We start from the raw sequence: 6,000 nt of genomic DNA, 5'->3' as shown, positions 1-6,000 counted from the left end.
GGGAGAGAGAGAGAGTGAGGTGCTAAGCTGAGTTTTGTTTTGTTTAGTTATATTTTTAGGTTAATGAATTTGAAAATAAATAGTACGGAAATTAAAAATTTGGCACTGCGTCATTAATTCGGCAAGAAGCTCGAAAGGTTAGCTAGTAGGAAAAGCTTTAAAGCATCACTTTTGAACGGCTGCTCCGTTTGGACTAATTTAAGGATTAAACAGATTGTTATATTCTGAATAAAGTTGTTACAGGGAAAAAAATGTAAATCTAGAAAACTCGAAAATTTTTAAGTGATTCGAAATTTTTGTACGAACCCTGAAAATATATTTATTTAAGGTCATTCAAGTTTGTGAAAAAGAGTACCACTAAATATCGTTGAAGTCTTATTATTTTGGAAATTCGTTATTTTTCGATCTGATTCAAATAGGGCCGTATATGCAGTGAGAGGCAGCCCACAGGGAGGAGTGTTAACACCGTTAGTATGGCTCATGACCGTGAAAAAACTACTGGTAAAGCTACACTCCCAGAGAATTAAGGCGGTGGCTTACGCCAGTCATTAGTGAAACTATGGAGCTGGCTCTAAAGACGGTATATTCTATCTTTGCGCAATCCCTGAGAAAACTGACCTTATGTTTTCCATAAATAAAACAAAATCGCGTAATTTTAGTAAACAAACGTTTCGGGGAACGGAACTGTATCTGTGAAACAAAATAAAATACCTTGGAGTTATTCTGGATCCCAAAATTGACTGGAAGCTAAATATTGAAGGACGTGTAAGGAAGGTCACGGGGACTGTCTATGCAGCCAAGAAAATGTCAGGCATCAGATGGGGTTTGAAACCAAGAATTGTGTATTGAATGTACACAGCTATAGTCCGACGCATACTCTCTAATGGGGCGGTCACCAGCCCTTAATAAGGATTACGTAGCTAAAAGCTAAGCAGAATTCATAGGCTGACGTAAAAGGTGCAATTGGATCCTGCCCGAATGATGTTTTGAACGTTCTGCTAGATTTATTACCGATGGATATCTTTATAGAAAAAATCAGATGATAAATGCGTCATCTACTGCATGCCTTGGGGCTCTGGAAGGAAATACCGATTGGGCACGGTTCCATTTTAGATGCACTCCCGCCTGAAATTAAAGCTCAGTCCTCTGACTATATCCTGTCTACGACCTAAATTCACCACAAACCCCGTACGAAATTCCCAAGCTGGACTTAAGGAAAACTCCAGCCCCCCTTAACTGTCTTTACAGATGGGTCAAATATAGAATGCGGGGTTGATGCGGGGGTTTTCATTGAATAATATGACTCAATGTTATTATTTCGCCTACCAGGCTATATAAATTTAATTTAAATTTTGACTGTTATACTGCGGTATTCAAACTGTTTGTAAATTCAGAGTTGGGAATGAACAATTTTTCTGAATTTTCCATTTTTAAAACACCAATGGTAACCAAAAACAAACGAACCATGCGCTGATGCACTGATTGCTCTAGCGATGCGTTTCGATAACTTTTCGAATGCCTTTTGAAAAGTATACATTGTCAACATTTTGTAGTTCGGCGTCATGGGACATTATACTTTGTACGTATGCAAAGCAATTGACGTTTTGGAAGTCAGCCGTTGTCGCTGCCGACGGTAACAAAATCAGCAGTCACTATTTCCACGTGGCTTTGTGTTTTCAGGAAGCGGAATGGGAAAATTTGGGGATCCATCTTTTCGCTTGTGTATTTTTATTTATTTTTTTTGTTATTCAGCTGTTGCGAATTTCGTTTAGGTTCGGGCTAATTTTAAATACTGATACCTTGTTCTTTGCCGAAAATGACTGATGTAAATGTGAGCGTGTTTTTTTTTACATCATGCATAGGAAACATCTATCAAAATGGAAAATATAAAAAAAAAGTTTTGTAACTTTCAAACTGATTGCAAATTTTTTACACATATTCAACCTTTTTTCGCAAAAGTCATTATGGATTTAAAAAATTACAACATTATTCTTTCCAAAGATATATGGGCAATTCTCAATTAGTTCGAACTTTCGCATGACTCGCCAGTTTTTATTCGGACACATAATTTTCGCTGGTTTATTAACAAAAATCAGGTTACATACAACAAAATGCAAAACCGCGTATGTGAGGTTGCATAAATTATTTGCTAGATAGTAAAAACACTCATATTTCAAATTGGTTTTTTTTTTTTTATAAAGTAATCGCGATTGTGGCTAGTATATTTCAGGCCGAATGGATAATTATTGCACGGTTTTGTACTTTAAAGGACGATATGTACATATGTACATAATACATACATCTGCTTTTGCTTATGGTTATATTTTTTGTTCGTTCTAATTGTATTTATGTTATTTTGTATTCGATAATAATATCCAAAAAAATATCGATAGCAAAACCGATAAAAAGTTTCGATAGCGAAATTGATGATAATATTGGTAGCAAAATCGATTAAAAAATCTATAAAATATCAACAACAAAATCGACAACAAAATCGACAATAAAATCAATAAAAAAAATCGGTAAAAATATCGATCACGAAATCGACAAATAATCGATAACAAACATCGATTAGAAAATCGATAAAAATATCAACAATGTCGATAAAAATATTGATAACAAAAACGATAAATAATCCATAACAAAATCGCTAAAAAATCGATAAGAAATCGATAAATAACCGATGACAAAATCGATAAAATATCGATAACGAAATCGATGGCAAATTCGAAAAAAATTTCGATAGCAAAATCGAGAAGAAAATCGTTAACAAAATCGACAAAAATATCGATAACAAATCGATAAAAAGATAGAGAAATAATCGATAACAAAACCGATAAAAATATCGATTATTATATCGATAAGTCCCGAGAATCCCGAAATCTCTAAAATCCCAAAATAGTTCCCAGATGGAGTTACCTTTATTTTAATATTCCTCTATCTTCATCTTTACTTTTATCGGTATCCTCATCCTCATCTTTATATTTATCTTTATTTTTACTTGTATGTTTATCATATACTTCATATAGATATTCCCCTTCACCTTTGCCCATATATAAGTAAAGTGTTTAAATTTACCTTGGTCTTCATTTTTGCCTTTATCTATACGCATCTTTGGTTTTGTTTTTATTTTTACTTTTGCCTTTATCCTTTTCTTTATCTATGTACGTACTCACTTTTACTTTCACTCCTGTATTGGTCTTTTTCTAAGTGTTATTCTTTAATATCATATGTACATTCAAGAAGCACTTGCTTTCGTCCCAGCCATTTCCGTTGCACCATTTCCGTGTGCAATTTCCGTTGAATTTGCCAATTTACTCCCAACCAACCAGCCGCCGCTAAAGAAGTTTCAAAAATCTCTCGGAAAAATATTACAATAAGAATTGTTGCATATATTGTAAAAAAAGCAGCAGTGCCACTACTTTTTGCCGGAGGTGTACATACATACATACATATGCATATGCTTCTAAATTCCGTCTCAACTAGCAAGCTTAGCGAAGACGGTGCATTCAGTCTAATTGAGGTTGTTTACGGTCACTACTAGTGCCTTGGTTTTAATCCACCTCGTTTAAGCAAACTACCTCTCCGGACGTTACCCACGTACCCGCTGCGCGGTAATAAACGCCCAATGGACTTCCGGTCTGTTTAATTCACTTCCGGTGGAAACCAGAACTCGGTAATTGTACCTAAAGATAGAGCAACCCCGACTTGGTGATATAGATATTTTTTGTTTTCCAATAAAAACTCACTCATTTAAGAAGTCCAGGACGAGTTGATGTTCGAAGGTCACTTTGAGGTTGAAAGAGGCATTTCCGAGCCAAAAGTGTCAAGCAAAAGTTACATATTTTTATCCTCAGAATCGGAATAAATGGATTTCCGGTCAGTTTAATCCACTTCCGGTCGCAACCGGACCATTTGATGATGTAGTCCACCAGTAAATTAATTTCAGTATTTATTAAAAACCGGTGTTTTTAAAACATTCGTAGCCAAAGAGCTTTAATTTTTATGAAGTTTTATAACAACTCAGCAGAGAAGCAAAAACATTACATAGGACCTTTCTATATTAAGGAGTGTAATTGCAAATGTCTGGAAAATTTTAAGATGCCTGTTGTGCCATGTTTTTAGTGCCTTCGTTTTAGGACTTTTGTTTGTATTTTATCAACTCATACGAAATATAGATTACAAAAACCACCCTGTGTTCGCAACAGCTATGCATCCCTCTTCCACTAAACAACCGTTATCACAGAGTTGCTCGCAAAGACATGCTCATTTCAACCCTAGAATACTCGGCATTGCCAATTGCATCAAACGTCAGCCGCTGACAGTTGCCATCAGAGCGCAAAAAAGAGCGACACTTTGCCAGAGTGCAACCAACCTCTCACTGTCAGCGCTCCTGCGGTCCATTCGAAACACGGAACTCGGAATACAATTCAGAAATGATTCGCGTTTGAGACGGATGGGTAACGTGGCACGGTTGTGTTGGTTAGAGTGTTGGACGTGAAGCCAAAAAAATATATAAAAGAAATTACAAAGAAATATTCTGCATTTTTCACAGGGAGTCTGCCAGCCTACATACGTCCTAGACTGATATGAGGAATTTCGGTTAGTGCAAAGTGCGTAAAAATATTATTGAGTTTTGCAAAAGCCAAATGCATCACTCGGTCGTTTACTATTTGGCGTTGGTGATCTGTGTTGGTTTGCTCCGCAGTACTTCAGTTCTGAGGTCGTTGATACTTTCGATTCACTAGCAGACCCCCTCGCAGCAGATTAGACAAGCGTGCAAAAAACACGTCTACAGCTAAAAATAGCAGACCAAAAAATTGCTGTTGTTAAAAATAATTCGCTCGGAGCATTCGAAACAAGTGAAGTGACGTGAATTGTAAGATTTCGTACGAAAATAAATACCGTACGCATTTTTCGAGTTGCAATTGTGCTCAAAAGATTACAAAATGAGATGTTAAAATAATTATAGTATATGCTTCGATGCATACATACATACATACTACATAGGTGGGTAATATGAAAACACAAAAAAGTTTCATAATTTAAATTTTGTCTCGAAGACGGCAGTGCTGGCGTAGCTGAGGCGCTTTGGCTAAGGCAAGCAGGCAGGCAGGCAAGGTGGCAAAAACCCAATGTGACAGTTGTGCAATTTATGAAAAGGGTGTAGTGACGTGTAGACGAGTGCTCGGTTCACATAACTATAAAATTGCAACAACAACAAAAGTATACTTATATTAAAAGAATATTTAGTAAAATAAAATCAAAATCAACAAAACAAAATAGAATTTCTAGCTCGCTAATACACACTGAAACCTTGTAATTGCAGATTTATGTGACACATGCGAACAAACCAAAAGCAAAGAAAGAAGCAAAGACCGAGGGGTGCAACGTGTTTTGTGTACACAGTGGGCAAACACATACATACCTACATACACATATGTACATATGTATGTACGTAGATTGATTTGTTTGTTCATAAATACCAACCAGTGAGTGTTTCATAAAATTTTAATTTAGTGTGTAATGATTTGTGTGCGATTTGTTTGCTGAAGTAACTAAATACAACTAGCCAAGGCGAGAAGAACAACCGAGCACAGAAACAAGCCCCTTCTAAATTTCTTCTGCTGAGGTAAGTGTAATAATCCTGCATGTACATGTAAGCTTTTGTTTTTGTACTACCGCTACATTCTTCTTCTTTATTGGCACTGTCCAAACCAGCACGCCAGTCGTTTCTCTTCTCTGCCAACCGACGGCAATTTAAAATGCCAAGTGAAGCCAAGTCCTTCTGCACCTGGCCTTTCCTACGCAGAGGACGCCTTCCTCTTCCTCTGTCATCAGCATCGCGACCCGCGTTGAATATTTTCAGAGCTGGAGCGTTTCTGTCCATTCGAACGACATGCCTCAGCGATATACACCAGCATCGGCATGATTAGCGACTTATAGAGTGAGATTTTTTTTACGACGAGAGAGGACTTTACTGCTATATTTCCTACTCAG

At 36.7% G+C, this 6,000-nt stretch overlaps 1 protein-coding gene across 9 annotated transcripts in view; it reads left to right on the top strand.

Annotated features, from left to right (window-relative positions):
• The first annotated feature begins 4,349 nt into the window (after window positions 1-4,349).
• Window positions 4,350-6,000, top strand: part of metro (membrane palmitoylated protein 7-like protein metro) — a 43,878-nt gene continuing 42,227 nt past the window's right edge. Inside the window, exons 1-2 of one of the 9 annotated variants that reach the window (XM_017626320.1) lie at window positions 4,351-4,602; window positions 5,521-5,632. The gene's annotated coding sequence lies outside the window, so the exon portion shown is untranslated. Of the gene's footprint in view, window positions 5,633-6,000 lie in introns of all 9 variants that reach the window. The other 8 variants (XM_017626307.1, XM_017626287.1, XM_017626292.1 and 5 more) reach the window with 8 other exon arrangements.

Source organism: Rhagoletis zephyria, unplaced genomic scaffold (assembly GCF_001687245.7).
Source record: "Rhagoletis zephyria isolate East Lansing unplaced genomic scaffold, Rhagoletis_zephyria_1.1 Rzeph_scaffold_00064, whole genome shotgun sequence".
In the NCBI taxonomy this organism is placed as follows: Eukaryota; Metazoa; Arthropoda; class Insecta; order Diptera; family Tephritidae; genus Rhagoletis; species Rhagoletis zephyria.
Note: the sequence above shows the minus strand (reverse complement) of the source record. Positions and strands in the feature narration are given on the sequence as shown.